Here is an 18,504-nt window from a genome sequence, read left to right as displayed (position 1 = left end):
TTTTTATAAGTCTTTGGTATGAATCGGCCGGGATTCGAACCCACGACCATCCGCATCCAATTCGGACGCTCTAGCCATTAGACCACCGAAGCGGTCACATCATATTTGTCTTTCTACGAGTCTGCAATAAATTTTAATACAGTTATAGCATGTGAGATCTTTTTTAAATATAGGGGCGTAAACAGAATGATTGGTTAGAAAATAAGGCTACTCTGAAATCCTGCGAAGTTACATTTTATTTTAAAGCGAAAAAATTCATTTGTTTTAAGTTCGTAATTTTAATTTCTGTTATTACAAAATCATAAAGATAACACTATGAGACTAAACATAATCGATTGTGGTACCACATTGCCTATTGGTCCTTTTAAAAGGAAGTTACGTCATTTACATATTATATTAATATTGCATAACTTCGACGATAATTAAATAAAAGTGTCTGATAGATACAATTAGTTCTACCATCAATATACGATGGCCTATACATAGTACGTGTGCTTTGTTTTCCACGTTCAAATTACCACTGATAAAGGCTGGCCGATATTTAGTAAGAAACATAAATAATTTCGAACAAGAAATATATTAGGAAAACAAATAAGAGTCTGACTTCGTGTTACGTTTATACTATATTATAGCTGCAAGCAGAATTTCAAGAGAAATTCATTCGTCTTAGAGATGTAGAAGAAATATAATCCTTACCTCTTGTTTTATTTTGACATGTACGAGTTACAATTAGAAATCCATGCGACCGCAGTAGACGCACGTGTGTTGTGTCGAATTTATCTTGACAACCTTATAGTCAGAATGTACTTCCGGTTTTAGTTTGCAGCTCACGTATTCAAGTTCCACGTTCTATTCTAAATGATGTACAATGCAGTTGGTACTAACGGGAAATATTTCATAATTAAATTTATACTTTCATTAATCTTCGTATCGTTCCTGATTTTCCTTTTCACAAAATGTCAAAATCTACAAGGACATTATCTGTCGTAAATCATTAAAATTTGATCAAGAGATCTGTAGATTGACATAGACCTTAGAATGACTTTGCCGTATTCAGAATCGCAAAAAAAGGAATCTAAGTGAAATAATAATGCAGCATTTATGGAAAGTAGCAGCGTGTAATAGCAGAAACCAGGAAATTACATGAATGTGAAAATATCAAAGACTAAGGGCAAAAGATATGGAAGGAAGTCATTTCACGTAAAGAAATTTGAAGAATTTGTGTTTATTAAGTTGAGTGCATACGTGAAATTTTGTAGCTGATATTTAAGTGTGCATAGTGACGAAAAAATTTCATTTATGATATTTAAATAGTGTATTCTGAGCAGTGTAGCAAAACATAAATATACTGGTATGTATGTGATTTTAAAAGTAGTGAAAGCATAAACACACTGGTATGTCTGTTATTTCAAGAGTATTCTGTTCGATAACAAGCAACACTCTTTGGCATTGAAGTCCCAATAAGTGATCGTGGATGCCAGTGTAGTCCAGTATAGAGCATCGATTGCAACATTTGCTTTTACCGTTTTTGTTTTGCTAGATCGAAGAATATGGTCAATGAATGCCATGTTCTGTCATCATCACTTAGGGAGCGTGAGGATGCAAATTCCACCTTAAAGGCCAGAGTATTCTAGAAGATAAGGCTGACAACCTAGAGAACCAGTCCGGAAGGAAGAACTTAAAGGTTCCTTTGAATCAAGTGAGGAAAAGGGGAAGGAGACATCGGGTCAGTGTGAACCGAATGTCCGTGCAGTGATCAAGGACAATTGTGAGATTCATGAGGACAATGACACAGAACGAGCACATAGAGTTAAAGGTGACGGTATAATCGTGAAATTTTTACGACACAACGACAGAAATTTCGTTATATCCAGAGTGTGCGAATTAAAGAGCACGTGAATTGGAATTAGTGAGGACTTTTCTCATCTGGTAAGGGACAAGTGTTAAGAGTTAAAAACGTTCTTCGATGATTTTAAGAATGACGGTAGCATATGAAGTTTGAGATTCGACAAAGTCTATGCTAAGGAGAAAGTGTTCACCTACGATCTTCCCCAACAGCGTATTGTATAATGTACCAAAGACAAGGAGCATGGCAAGCACAAAATTGAAAGTTGTCATCATCAGAAATCCGTAAACAGCCGTCAAGCTAATTTTCAGTCGAATGTTGTTGATTATAAGAATTCAGGTAATTTCATCAATATGAGCAACATAGTTAATTATTCCGACAATACTAAATCCAAATATAACTTCAGAATAAATAACTGCTGTATCTACCTAATTTCCTGGATTGAACATGGCATAAAAAGAACATTGTATCATTTAGATTTCATTTCATTTTAAGATCCCGTGAAATAATTTGCTTTATTATATCCTCATTCTTTACTCCGTTGATGTCGTGGGATCCCCGGCTGAGTCATACCAAAGACTACAAAAATAGTACTAACAGCTTCCTCGCTTGGCGCTCAGCATTACGAGGTTAGTGTTAGGACTGATCGGTCTGGTGTCAGGATAGTGACTGGGTGGGATATCACGATACATGTCTGCGACATGATGCCCCAGTGCTAGACATCACTATAAACTGCCACACTGCTGATATCGTAGCGATATGACTGAAAAATTGTTAAAGCTACGTTAAAAATCCAAATCACACACACACACACACACACACACACACACACACACACACACATACACATTCTCCGTTGACTTTACATTGTCAGAATCGTTCAGTATTTTACGATATTGCACACCTTTATATTGCACTCACGTGCAGGACACGTGTGCCCAATAGTGTATTAGGAACTACTTTGTAGACAAATCATGTACACTCGTGTAGCAGACGGTTTACGTTTTGGTTTATTAAATTTGTTTCTGAATGAACTAAATCAGATGTTTCGTGGACTGCCACATACCAGCTACTTTTCTACATTCCACATTAACTTTTTGGATACAGTGATTCGGATTTTGGCGATAGACGCCTGATTTCATTAAATAAGTGGGTACCTACAAATAACATGCAAGCTAGAAGGCATAAACTGTCTTCTTTCGTTGGTAATAAGAATGGGTTCTCAAGCTTGATCACGCATTTCGAAATTGTACTGTAATTTCGACAATATTCCAAGTGCAATTACATACTCCTTACTCCACTCAAAGTGAAATAAACATTATATTTCATAGCGTCTTTTTGATAATTGAAATTGAATGACTTCATATTGTTCCCACATTATGATTTCAAACATCCAATGGTAGAATAGAAACACACTTGCAGATATCAACACGCTGCTCCGTCGCCGATGAAATCCAATATACTTCATGTAGAATTGGCAGATAAATCCAGTCCATAATCACAAAATTTCGTAGAAACGACAAAAATACAAAATTCTATTCATTCCAGATGAAATGGAAAAGTTGTTGCAATGCACATTCATTCACAATATGACTCCAAATTTCAATTTTAAGTAGACCAAAACGCCATTTTCTTTCGAAAGTTTGTCTAGCGCGCGACTAACTTCAAAGTTATTTGGGTGGAGTTAAGTGTGCTTTAATAATGTTGTTGTTGTGTAATGATGAATCTGCGCTTGTGTATTTAGTATGGAATACGGCATGCATTCAGTTACTTCGTTTCTTGTAGTGTATTTTTTAAAATACGTAATTAAGCCTTACGTAGAATAAGAAAATAAGCACATAATGAAAAGGTTACTGCATTGGTATGGAAAAATATAAACTCGTTTTGTCGGATGGATATACTGCACTCACAACTGCCAAGGTCATGCAGTATTTCCATCCGAATAACTCGTCCATATTTCCCCATACAAATGCAGTAATCTATAATTATTGAAGCATTGAAACGTTATATATATATATATATATATATATATATATATATATATATATATATATATATATATATATATATATATATATATATATATATATATATATATATATATATATATAATCATATCTTTTTTATCATGACTATACATGTGTAGTAAACCATGTGTTCCTGATAACAGCGGTGATGTAGCAGTGCTCGTGTAAAACACGCTTTTCAATCGCAGCGGGATAACAGTGCTTGTGTAAGATATGCTTTGCAATCGCGGTGGTGTAGCAATGCTCGTTCTTATCTTACGTGTTTAGGCTCGAATAAACAGTAACACAAGAAAGAGTGAAGACAACAAGCTTTTAAAAATATAATAATTTATTTCCATGGACAAATACTGTAAAAAGGAAAAAAGAAAAAAATATGAACTTACGGTTTAAAGAATCAAATCCAAAAATAATCCAAGATTAACCCACGAATAATATTAAAAAAAGTCCTAATAATAAAATGTTAAAATGATTTCAAGTTCGAGTCCTGACGAATAATCAAAGATAGAAGGCGATGACGTATACTAACCTGTATTGTGCTGAAGTCTACAGCTCCTTGTAGAAACACAATAATTAATCCTCCGGTTTTGGAAATCCAAATAAATTTTTTAAGAAGTGTCTTTGTTCAAGAATCCTGTATGAATACAATAATACTTCCAAGAAACGAATTAATCTTTTAGAGTCCAAGTAATCTAAAGAAAAATTAACATATAACTCAAAAACTCAACTAGTCACAACAGAAGAAAATAACTTGATATCAAGTGTTTAAAAACCCCAAAACTCTCAGATCTCTCTCTAAACATCACTATTAATATTAAGTATTTCGCAATTTTGGAAATGCCTAATTGCGAAATAGAGGATCAGGCGATCATGTTTACATATAAAAATCACGAAGCCCCATTGTCCTTCATAAGAACCAGTCATTTTACTCCAAGAAAAAGTTGTTTACTTGACCCTCAATCAAAGCCAGGAACTACGTCAAAAATAGAAACAAATGTTTCTATTATTAGGTATTTATGGAACGATTCAGGTCAAACTGAAGTTTCTGGATAATATCAAATTCCTTGTAAACAAAATTACATTATATTGACAAGTAAAGAAAATAAAAAGATTCCAAAACCCACAAACAATCAAATCACCTTAAACAGAAATTAAATCAAATATAAATAAAATAAAATCTATGTAAAATCGTGTAAAACACGTTTTTCAATCACGCGAACCATGTTTACATTGAGTATAGTGATTTATTTTTCATCTTATTGAATAAGTAATTGTTTGAGGTTCAGCATGACGTCATATTACTGAATAAGCAATTGTTTGAGGTTTAGCATGACGTCATATTACTGAATAAGCAATTGTTTGAGGTTCAGCATGACGTCATACTACTGAATAAGCAATTGTTTGAGGCTCAGCATGACGTCATACTCGCTTGTATCTATATGAGGTACATCTGTATATGATGACATGTTCTCCAATGGCAATGACGTCTTAGAAATAAATATCGATATTTTCAATGACTGCGAAGGTGATATATACTGGTTACTGACTGGGGATTTTAATTGTAGAACTGATTGTATAGATGACTATATAATTAAAGATTAATTGAAGTTCGTCCCATCACTCCATTTTGCACTTATTATTAGACTGAACTCTTTCTTTGATATGCCTAAACAATCCAAAGATATTGAGAAGAAAAAATTTGGTCAAAGTTTCATTTTTAAAGGGTATAGTATATGCGATGAAAATGGAGATTTTATATATCTTGCAAAGGTGGAAGGAGCTTGGTAGATTTTACAATACTATCGTCATATTTATTTAAATATCTTGAACAACTCACTGTTCAAATGATAACTGAATCGGATCATTTATGGATCGAAATTTCAATAAAATTAGTATGTGAAAATAATACTGCTGAAGATGATACATATTTAGGTACAAAACCCTATTAATGTTTTCATCTGGACAGAGAAGGCAAAGACTAACCTTCTCCCTATATTTTTTTAATGATTATGTAACCACTGACACAAAAGATATAGAACAGGCACTTGCCATGTCCCAAAGAATATTTTTATACTGCACCAAATAGTTGTAAATGAGATTGTAGGAATTCAAATATTCATATTTCGCTCTGGTACGATGTCATGTGGAATGCATGGATTTGACAAGAGGAAATACACTCCTTTGAACAAGTTTTGGAAACCAGGTGTAAGGGAACTGTATCAAACGTTTCTGAAACTCAGAAATTAATACGGACAAGTAAGCAGAAATAAGAAAAACCATGGATCAAAACTCTGGTTAGCAAATTAGAGAATTCATGTGATGAGGCAAACTAGAGTACCTAACATGAATGCCGACAATAACATGCAAAATCTGGAATGGTTCGGGTATGACTGTACGCGTACTGAATCCATCCGTAGTATTTATTAGTATTATTATAGAAAATCATGACAATAATATACGTGCTAGATGCATTGACGCAACAAAGATTTTCAACTCAGAATTATCCAAGAATGAAGCATTAAATTTAAATCGCTAGATGAAGATGGGGGACCTGATGAAGACGTGCTTGATGGTGAATTGTTAAATTGTAAAAAGGATCTTTTAGCACGTTCTTTAACACCTCTCTGTAAGGTTATATTCTGATAAAGGATTTAATTATACCACTTTTAAGAAAGGCAGCCCCTATATTCTAAACAATTTTACAGGAATAACTTTACTAGATAGTTGCAAAAAAGTCTAGACTACAATTTTAAATCAAAGACCAAATACGTTGGCCATCAAGTACAAGACATCCCAAAAGCAGGAGGGAACCTGGCGTTGTTATTCGACAGTAGATATAATATTTGTATGTTGCAACCTATAGTACAGAAATGTCTTTGGAAGAAAAGAAGAAGATTCTGTTGATTATATGTCGATTCAATGGACTGGGCGAGCTTGTGGTATGCGTTATTAGATTGTGGTATGCATGGCAGGATGCTGGCTATCTTTAAAATGGGGTCTTACTGTAAACGTGGTTATCATAAATATCATTGTGTATAGAAACGGTGATACACTTAACTAATTTGAAAGGTAAACTTATCGTAAAGAGACCATAACAATGTTAACTGATTAAAACTTTTTAAGACTAATGCTTTCAAGTGGATATATATATATATATATATATATATATATATATATATATATATATATATATATATATATATATATATATATATATATATATATATATATATATATATATATATATATATATATATATATATATATATATATATATAAATACAAAGAATTTTCAAAATCAGTTAAGTAAATAATTTGTCAGCCTGGAGTAAGACAAGGTTGTATATAATGACCTCTATTTTACTCCATGTTTTTCAATGATATCTTACCAATAATGAATGAGATAGATAGATTATAGATAGACATATAGGCAGGAAGGCAGACAGACAGACAGACAGACAGATAGATAGATAGATAGATAGATAGATAGATAGATAGATAGATAGATAGATAGATAGATAGATAAATAGAGACAGAAGAGAGAGGGAAATTAAAACAGCGGGAAAGCATTTTCAGGAAATGCTGTATCATGGTAATGATACTCAATGATAGCGAGAGAATAACTTTGGCAACTTATATTACACGGCTACTTTGTAAATATGGGTTTTATTTTGTGTGACTCTCACATGATATTAGCCATTTGTTGTTATTTATATATTGTGTAATTTATGCAAGGGCTAATGAATTGCAATGACACAAAGAAGTAAATGGATCAAACCCATTAAAGAATTACAGGAATTATACACGTTTTATAGAATGTGAAAAAATTATACATATTGCTGAAAACAACGAAATAAAATGGTTGAACACCTTTGGATAAGGAGACCTTCCTATGCATATAGTTACGGACTGGCAAAAAATGTCGGTAGGGCACGTATATCGTGCTTGTTATGTGACAGCTGTGAAATTGAAGATCAATTCATTTTTTTAAAAAAATAAAATACCCAAAAATACTCAGAAATAAGATATAATGTTCTTCCAAAGTACTATTTACAAATACTCATGTTATGAAATATTTTGCAATTTACTCTTTCTAATAAATTTGATGAGATAATGAGAAAAACAGTACAGTGTATATATTTTCCCTTGACGATAAGGAACAATACATTACAAATTATGTAATAATAAATATTCTGTCATGTATGTATACATATATGATTTGTGATAGTATACACTTAGAAAATGCCTAAGTGTTTCAACCTCAACAATATATTTCCTTGAATGTATAATCCTGTACTTGGGCCAAAGGCCTTGAACGAAATAAAATTAAGTTCTTCCGAAAATGTTGTTGTTGTTGTAGTGTTTAACGCCATTTTCAGCACAAGATAGGCTATAGATGGCGGCCAGTATAACTGGTGGAGGAAGAACCCTGAAAAACCCCGGGAAGAACCACCGACACACGAGAAGCTACTGGCAGGCTTTCTCACATACCCACGCTAGCCGGGCCTGAGACTCGAACCCGCGCAGACAGTGGTGAGATGGCAGTGATCCGGAACGGTGAGCGCTTTAGACTACTCGGCCACTCGGGGCCCCTTTCGAAAATGTGTCTAGGATGTAGGAAGACGTAGTTATTTGCAACAAAAAAAAAATTGCTCGCTGTAAATTTCTTCGTGAAATATTTAACTACGGTCTATTCGGAACAGCATTCTATTCCTAAACTGCATTGATTGCAAGGTTGAGAGAGAAGTTATGAATGATAAAATAGTTCGATACATTCGCAACTTCTCATTCATTCCTTGTTTTGTAAATAGATGAGGTGGTCCGAATGACAGCTATCGGCATCCATTCCGGATATGATCCGTAGGATTGAACGAGAAGTTTCGAATGGACAAGTGGAGTTATTCTTCACTTTATTGTTCAGCGAGGAAAATATTAGACTTCAACGCAATTTTTTATATATTTTAGTTGCAGTTGAGAAATAAACCAAAATAAAGTGAAATCCCTACTTTATGTCTGACTTCAAAACATGTAAGCAGAAAAAACACTAACGAAGAGACTAAATGGATGACGCGAAAAATATTCTGCTTGGTGTGCAAGTAGTTCAAACATAATATCAATGCAGAAAGAAAAAAATAGTTTTCAGCCATTTCATTTCAAACTGACATGGCTTTTCGCAATCCTCTCTCACGGAGAAATAATAGAACTATAAGTCTTGAAACGTTTTAAATTCTAAAATTCAAATATGCTAAGGACTGACCAAAATCTCAATGATAAAGGTACGATAAACATCTATTTTGTTTAGGTTTGGCAATGATCCATATGAAACTTTGACCAAAATAAAGCATACAGTATATATATATATATATATATATATATATATATATATATATATATATATATATATATATATATATATATATATATATATATATATATATATATATATATATATATATATATATATATATATATATATATATATATATATACATATATATTTACCTTCTTACCATTAAAAGGGTAGATATTGACCTTTTTCTATTGAAAGCTTATATATTCACCATTTTGTTCTGTTTTATATATTCAGATGAATTCGCAATTAAACTTAGAGAATTTCAATTGCTGCATATTGATAAAGGATTAAAAAACCGAGAAAGATTCGTGCTTCAAGCCTATAGTTATCGAGGCATGTTTTCTTTAAAATTGACGATACTTTCAATCATAGTAATGTCTTTGAAACTGAAAGAAAACATTATTTTATTAATGACAAATGTCTATATAAAAAATCCTAAAAAATTACAAAGCTATAAATATAAAAAAATAGCTATCCATAGCAACCAAAATACCAAAACATGTTCCCAAACAAGTTATTATAAATGTAAAAATAAAGCCGGAATCTCTTCAATTATTATAATCGCTGCTTAATGCGAAATTCTTTCTCCATCGTTGAAGACTTTCTGTAATTGCGAGAGACGAAAATTAAACTTTCTAACGAGAACACTAAAGCAAAACAACTCACCCAGTCTAATCTAGGTCGTGGCCCTCTCTATTATCTTATCGAAGTTGTTCCGAGAATCACGTCCAAACACCAATGTCTCTCGTTCCGAAGACTTGATAATCTCCAGTCAATTTATCTCTTCTGCCGTCTTGTTTAAACGATTTATTGAGCCCCACAGTTATGCTTCAGATTGATCGCAGTCTTTAATGCGCCAACCACACCTTCGTCGATCGCAGCTACAAACAGAAATACATTTTCATTACAGAAATGGTAGATATGACAGAAGCTAATAACGAGCTAGAATAAGAGCGCGCTACAATCTAGCAATACGCTCTGTAGATATAATCGCATCTTTATCAAACTTGAACGTCATGATCAAATTATGTATGTATGTATGTATGTATGTATGTATGTATGTATGCATGCATGCATGCATGGATTTATGTATGTATGTATGTATGTATGTATATATATATATATATATATATATATATATATATATATATATATATATATATATATATATATAGAGAGAGAGAGAGAGAGAGAGAGAGGAGAGAGAGAGAGAGAGAGAGAGAGAGAGAGAGATAATGTTTTTATTTTTGCTTTTTCTTAGTTGTGCTCATTAATTAATTCTGAAGGCAAGAAATGTGTTCAGTATCGAAGTTTTGTAAGAATTGAATTGATGCCCAATTTACCATATATTATAGGTTACTGCATTTGTATGGGAAAATATTAACGAATTTTCGTATGGAATACTGTACGAACTTGTGAGTGCAGTATATCCTTCAGACAAAACGAGTTCATATTTTCCCATACAAATGCAGTAACCTTTTTATTATATGCTCATTTTTTTTATTCTACCTAAGGTTTAATTATATAAACAAAATACACTACAAGAAACAACGTAAATGAATGAATGCCGTATTCCAAACTGAATACACAAGCGCAGATTTGACATTACAAAATGACATCATTATTAATGCGCACATAGCTCCGCCCAGATAAATTTGAACTTAGTCGCGCGGTCGACATAACTTTCGAAAGAAAATGGCGTGTCTAGTTAAAATTGAAATTTGCAGTCATTTTGTGAATGAATGCGCATTGCAACGACTTTTCCATTTGATCTGGAGTGAATATATTTTGGTATGTTGTTTCGATTCGACGAAAGTTTGTGATTTTGGACTGGATTCATCTGTGCAAATTATACATGAAATACATCGGATTGAAGTGGCGCGGGAGAAGCGTGTTTACGTCTGCAAATGTGTTTCTGTTTCTGTCATTGAATGTTTGAAATCATAACGTGGTAAAAATATGAAGTCTTTCAACTGCAATTTTCAAAAGGACGCTATGGAATTTAATGTGTATTTCATTTTGAATGCGGTAAGGAGGATGCAATTGCACTTCTCATCGAAATTACAGCACACTTTCGAAATGTGTAATCCAGATTGAAAACCTATGACATGGCTCATGTAATTCGGATTTGCAGAATTAAGAAAAAACATTTTGAGGAAATTCAGGATGTAAAACTGTAAGTATATTTTATTTTGCCATTCTTACCACAAGATAAAGAAGACGGTATATGCCTTGTCACTTGTATGCTATTTGTAAGGACATAATCGTCCGTCTTTTATATAACGTAGCTAGCCTAAATCCGTAACATTGTATCAACGCGGAATGTGCCAAAACAGCTGTTTTTTTTTTTTTTGGTTTTTTTTGCAGTCCACGAAACATGTTTTAGTTCATTCAGAAACAAATTTAAATAACCACAACGTAAAGAGCCTCTTACGTGAGTGTATATGATTTGTTTACAAATCAAAAGTGCTGGTGTCTGCGTCATTGTTTGTTTACAATAGAAAGTAGTTTCTTTATTCAAGTGAATGCTATATGTGTATTGTCGCGCGCGTTCAGTATAGGGGAATATTGAACGATTCTGACAATGCAAAGTTAACAGGGAAAAAAATGAGCATATAATAATCTGCGTTATTATATGTCCTTGTCAGATTTTATTAAAATGAGCGATTACATATCGCAGGTTGTACTGTTTAAGTTATGGGGCAATATTTGATGGTGGAACGGCATCGTTTGTAAAAAAAAAAAAATTGAAACATCTTAAACTGTTAGACAATTTGGTCATATTCTTTTGAACTTTGAAAGGAATTATATATAATAATATAATAGACAACCGAGTTCCTAGAGGCATGTAATTTTTTAAAACTATATTTAGGTTCTTTAACCATTTTAAAGTATCTAAATAAATAGAGTATTTTCTTTAGATAAGTGGCTTCAGATCTCCACTGTCTTAAGTGAAGATCTGATATCGACCGCTTAGGGGTCATGCTATGGTGACCTTAGAATTAGCCAATGGAAAAGCAGCTGTAGGAAATTTGAAAGTGAATACTGTTCTTCGGCACACAGTGATGTTCTTCAGTCATACTGCTCCGTCTTCCGAACGAGAAGATTGGCCGATAAAATGGCAATTACATTAAGCGGTGGCTGTCAGATCTTTAAGTAGAGCAGTGGAGATCTAATTTTAATTGGATTGCCTCTAAAATCTGTGTTCACGTCCAAGAACATCTGCTTGTAAGGAAATCGGTGTAAAATGGGGGTGGGGTCGGGGTGGGAGTGGGCAGCATCTTATTACGTTTTTCAAGAGTTTCTTCAAGTTTATTGTGTCCTGAACTCTTAGATCATCTTGCAAAATAATTGAGCTGTCTTCCAAGAGCTGAAAGCGTGACTGTCTCTAGGTCGACAGTTACTCTACCGCAACAAGCAATTCCATACCGAAACCCGTACGTTAATTAAGTTTATTTCTGCGATCAATTGTCCATAACTTACCATTACATGCTGGTATACAGCGGTACATTCCTTTTAATATCTATGTAGCCAGGCATATTAGATAACAATATATAGATTTTTGTGCAAAGGCTTCTTTTATTATGCACTTGCGATATTTTCTCTCTTTTATAAATAAAAAAATAACGAGTAAATAAATAGAATATGTATTGTACTTAATAGCTGCTTTTTAAATCAGAAAAAAAGTAAATAATACAAATATCGTACACGTACCAAAAAAAAGTTGCTGAAATGTACGCTTGAGAATTGGTAGTCCAAATTATGTGATACCGTATACAATTGGTACAAATATGCAAAACCTTTGGTTTTAACATTTGTGTACGAGGTGGGTGTTTTGAAAGAGAAGATATGGTTTGTTTTAGTGCACAACAACACAAGTAGATTCTTTTACGACTTTGCAACTGGAGTGAAGAGCTTTGCCCATGGACACGTTACAGAAGCCTACCCAGGCTGGTCCGATGGTAGGATTGCCCTTTTAGTTACAAGTCCGGCACGCTAACAATTGAAGAGGAATCAGATGAGGAAGTAAAGAGGAGACTTGGTTCCTACAGGCATTACATCAAAACAGCACACTAAAGACAAAATGTACCAATTGATATCAAATTCTAAAAGCACGCTACAATCCTGCAAAATACCTGACTGCATGTGGAATCTAAATAGATTACATAATATATCAGCAAAACAGGAGAAACTTTGGATGACATATACAAAAGTAAAGTGATGCATTCATGCTCAAACAATACATTGTACAGTAAATCATGAGTCAAAGAAGAACGATTAGATAATGACAGTGGAGTCATTCGTATTCGCTCGAATCATTTTTGGTGGTTTTGCAACCAAACGTTAATTGGTATTTTAGTTCATAAATGTGTTAATGACAGCAACGACAACAATACTACTTTAAGGGGAGTATTGAAATCCAGGGTTTGTTGTAACCATGAAAATTGCTAACCCACAAAAACAAATAATCAATTTTTCTATCTTTCTCTACCGAAAGCACGTTTATCACATTCAATAACCGTAGATACTCGCTTATAAATCTGGTCAAACTGCATAGATAGCAGATCTGGGTCTATACAGTTTGTTAGAAATAATCAACAGAAAAAAATAACTTAGACATACGGTACTGAGGTAATTAAGAATGTATCCAAGTGTTTTTACGCAGGAGCACTTTGCTTTTCTTTTCCAACAAATATTCCTACAAACATTAGAGATGCCTAATTGGGTGTTTGATTTACCTAAATCTGTCGAAAAACAGTACTTACTGACATAATTCTTGTAAAACAGTAAATACTTTGGAAAGTAAAACAATAAACTAATATCGTACCGTAGTTTATACAATTTTCGACCCACTAAAAGACAGATGCAGGTGTATCGAACAAATCGCATTTTAAAACTTAATTGCCATTGTCTCCAACAAAGTGGTTAATGAGACATTCTTATATCGACTAAACTCCCTATACAGACAACCTACAGATCAGTAAGAAAGTGCGAAAGCGAGGGTCTGTTTATAATTCCCGTACTCCCGGTAATGGTAATGTGTATCTATTGCATGTTTCGATGAAACTCACACCGGTCTTAATTGTGTTATATCTCGAACAGTCATGAAAATAGCGCTCATTATTTAAGAAGGTGTGTCGAAGGCTAATAGAGGAACTGTCTGTTAGCTCAAAAGTATTTGCTCATGAAGATCGAGGTTCGAATGGATGGCAGTCACGGATCCGGGATTTGTTGCTCATAAAGATAGAGGTTCGAATGGATGGCAGTCACGGATCCGGGATTTGTTGCTTCAACAGACGAAAGTGATATTGTGCCAAAGCAATTCGAATAAAGTGTCTTGCTCGGGAACTTGCTCAAGTGAAAAAACTGGATTTGATCCGACAGAATGATTCGTACGTCCGACACGCTAACCACTGAAGCACTGCAACTCATCCCAAGGATCCTAAGGGAGGGATCCTGCAATAAGCCCAAACCAACTAGACAATCATTTATAAATAGAAGCATTTTTGAGGCAAGATACGTTGGATCGACCGTATAATTAAATATGTTTGTGTAAAATGGAACATTGGCACACGAAAGAATATAATTTAGTGCCGATACAGTAGAAGTAAGGTACAATGCCCAAAGACACACCACGACCTCATACCCGGGCTAATCTGACAGCAAGATTCGAATTCATAACCTTCCCTTCGAGCCTGGCACAATAACCACTCACTCACGAAACTCAAGCCATGGGTGCAGTCAGAAGGCTTTTGGGCTAAAACCACACCAGCTGATTCCTCATTTAAATCATTCATTATCTGAACACAACTTATTGATTGAAATTCATGGGCACATCAGCACATGAAAAAGTGCTAAGTGTCTGGGCAATGTGGGTGAGGTACCATGCCCAGAGACACGTTACAGCAGCCTACTCAGGGATTGCAATTGGAAGAATTCGAAACCCCAATTCATTAATATCGAGTCTGCAACAATAACCACTGAGCCAAGGCACTTTCTTAGATGGCTTTTTAATTTTCCTTTGAAATCTTGAATACGACCATCCATGGTTAGTCTCAGTCAGTGGCAGTAAGACATCACTTTCTTCAAGTTGCGGTAGACATGTTTGGTTGGTTTTGTGGTGTTTAATGTCATATTTCAGCATATTATTGGCTATACATGACCAGTGTATTTAGTGCAGGAAGATCCACTGACCTACAGGAAACTGGAAATCTTTCTCATATTCCCACACAGGTCGAGCTGAGACTCGAACTCACGCGGATAGAGGTGTGTGTGTGTGTGTGTGTGTGATTTGTAAAGGCGAGCGCCTTGGACCACTCTGCCACCCAGTGTCCCTTCTGTAGACAGAAGTCGTCTTATATTGTAACAATTATACTGTGAAATCTTACTATCATTATATTGGTACAAACAGTGCTTCTCTGTTGCATTTTATACCACTTCTCTTCTCAAAATCCTCAGCCAATCACCTCATTCTCAAAAGTTTATAATCGTACTTTTATTGTATGAACGTAGTTAAGTTTCCTCATTCAAAAGTCAAAACTGTCTGCCAGGAATTTGCCAAAGAAGCTGTGAGAGCGTTTAATTATGTATTACTGGAAAACTGCAAAGTGGCAACAGAAGGACCATCCTTCCGAGAAACCGAGAATATCTTATCATGAATACCATTACGATAAAATGCCTCATATCACAGTGTAACTTTGGTATAGTCGTCAAAGACGCAACAGTTTCAAGATCTAAGCATGTACAAATAGAATGTTAGCACGGGCAGACAGTTTTTAGAGCAAGTTGATTGGATGACAACTTTATTACGTTATGCTAGCAAATTTTAGGATGAGCTAGATATTGACGTCTTTAACTAACAGCCATCATTACTCTCTCATTCAACCGCAGTCTGACGACATATATTTCAAAATAATGTCAGGAGCTACCCGGAAGGGGTGAGGGTATGTGAAAAATGCTAAAACTGATCGTAGAGTATAGATATTAGCGATAAGTTATGACATATCTATAAATAGCCCTGGTTAATTGCCCCAAAAGTTGTTTTGTTGCTCTTAATGCTGCTGTTATTTTAGTTACATTGAATGTATTTATTAAACGGTCTAGTTGATCAATGCATATGTCAGTCATTTTCACCCACTGCAAAAAAAAAGTTTTTGGACCCATACAATATTCTTAATGTCTCTTAATATTTTGAAAATTTCATACTGTGTGTCTTAGTTCTGGCTTTTTCTTGAAAGAAATATTTCTTAAAGTAAATGGATCATTTGCGCAACCAAAGGGTCCATAGATTTCTTTTTCACATAGAAAAATCTGTGCAAAAGTTACATCAACTATGAATACTTTTACAGGTTCCAGAGTTTCTGTTTCAGACAGATTAAGACTCTCTCTGATTTGTTTTGCGTTTTGCAAAATATGCAATTATTTTTGTTCATCCAAGACTGGTTTTCATTGATAACAACAACATGATTGTTGGAAAATTGTCTTTTTTCATATAATTTTATATCAAAGAAAAATAGCTTTTCATGTCTTTCAAGATACAGTAAAGGGGCACTTTAGAAAATCTACAGTGTCTTGATTGCTGGTAATGCAAAGAAATAGACCCACTGGAAATAAAGACGAATAAATTTACGACGGCGGTTATTTTGCCGCTACCCACCTACCAACCTACACGAAAAAGAAAAAAAAAAAATACAACACTTGTAACATACTTCAATTTACTACACTAAATTAGATACAAGTTGTCATTACTTGTTACTATATAACAATACTTTCCTTTTTGTATATGTATCAAGTCACGCATACTCACAGAATAAAATGATTTTCGTGGAAAGACTCTTCTGTGATTATGCACTAGAATTATCGCACGAGTTTATCACCTGGCAGGTAATGCAATGCTCTTCTATACTGGATCTACCACGACTGAACATTGCAACACATTAGGACGATTTTCTCTTAGAACTAAATCAGCAACAAGAAATGCAATAATTCGCATGATGCACATGCTATCATTCAGAAGTAGACATATTTTTACGTATGTACAGGACACATAAAACGAGAAGCTGGACGTTTGTTGTCCTTGCCAATTGCCAGCTTTCATCATCAGTACAAAAGGTCACGGCCACGATAAAATTCAAAGCCGTTCTGTAATGACCTGCATAAAACAGGATTGGCATTGAAGAAGAACAACAACGAGAGGAACAAGAACTTGAAGAAAAGGAAGTTTAAGTTACAAAAGTTATCATACAGACTGGTATCAAATTTTAATTGACAACATCTATCATACAGACTGGTATCAAATTTTAATTGACAACATCTATCATACAGACTGGTATCATATTTTAAGTTACAACATATATCATACAGACTGGTGATATTTTCAGGGCATATGTTTCGCAGATGTTCTCCTATAACTAGGATTTTTATATTTTGGAATGAAGATTACGTTGAACAAAAATGTTTAAATCATATTGGCCTTTTACAGATACCATTCATTGCATCTATTCAAGATTAGGACCAATTTGCTTTTCCACGACATTATACAATATGATCTACGAACTTTACAACACACTCGACTAATCATATGTTCGCGATAGAAAGTCTGAGATAGGGGTAACCGAAGGAAACCACGAACCAGTGATTCTAACATTTAATAGTGGTTGAACCATGGACTGCAGATGTGTGATGTAAGCATATCTCTGCGTTATCCGGAATCTTACAAATGCTATTTGATCAAAGTTCGTATCCAGTGGAATCACAAAGTGCTAACTTACCCATCTATTCCTGTCGTTGAAGTTATAAAACCAGATCTCGTTAACACTTCATAAATGAGACATTTGTGTTCAACGCTGAATTATCTATTGTTTTTCCCCCAGATAGATCTCGATAAAATCTCCAATAACTCGATACGGGGTTCAAGTCTAATAACTTTTAAAAATCGGAAAATTTCTAATTTTTTTAAAATTTATCCAAATTCTATTGTGACAAAAAATAGAGAAGCGTTTACATTTGGCTAGTGTTCTCTTTCGCTGAGATGCACAACGTCTCCCTTGGAGTTGGTGTATTTGTCAACGCATATTTGAAAGAAACTAAAGTTATGTAAACACATAAATCACATGTCATTGGAATGTCAGACTACCATGTACAGATGTAACTTTATTATTGTTAAGTTGTTTTGGCAAATTATTTATAACCTTAATAAATAAGAAAATATAAATGTTTTTGAAAGATAATAATCAATTATCTGAGATAATGATGGTTTTAGAAACGGTTACCATGGAAAC

At 34.1% G+C, this 18,504-nt stretch overlaps 1 protein-coding gene across 3 annotated transcripts in view; it reads right to left on the bottom strand.

The window, feature by feature from the left end:
* Positions 1-18,504, bottom strand: part of LOC149799040 (glutamate receptor ionotropic, kainate 2-like) — a 328,910-nt gene that overhangs the window by 196,952 nt on the left and 113,454 nt on the right. For all 3 annotated transcript variants that reach the window (XM_089958002.1, XM_089958001.1, XM_089958003.1), the window contains one exon: positions 9,890-10,104. The gene's annotated coding sequence lies outside the window, so the exon portion shown is untranslated. The remainder of the gene's footprint in view (positions 1-9,889; positions 10,105-18,504) is intronic.

Source organism: Sinohyriopsis cumingii, chromosome 5, assembly GCF_028554795.1.
Source record: "Sinohyriopsis cumingii isolate HCF-2022 chromosome 5, ASM2855479v2, whole genome shotgun sequence".
Taxonomy (NCBI): Eukaryota; Metazoa; Mollusca; class Bivalvia; order Unionida; family Unionidae; genus Sinohyriopsis; species Sinohyriopsis cumingii.
Note: the sequence above shows the minus strand (reverse complement) of the source record. Positions and strands in the feature narration are given on the sequence as shown.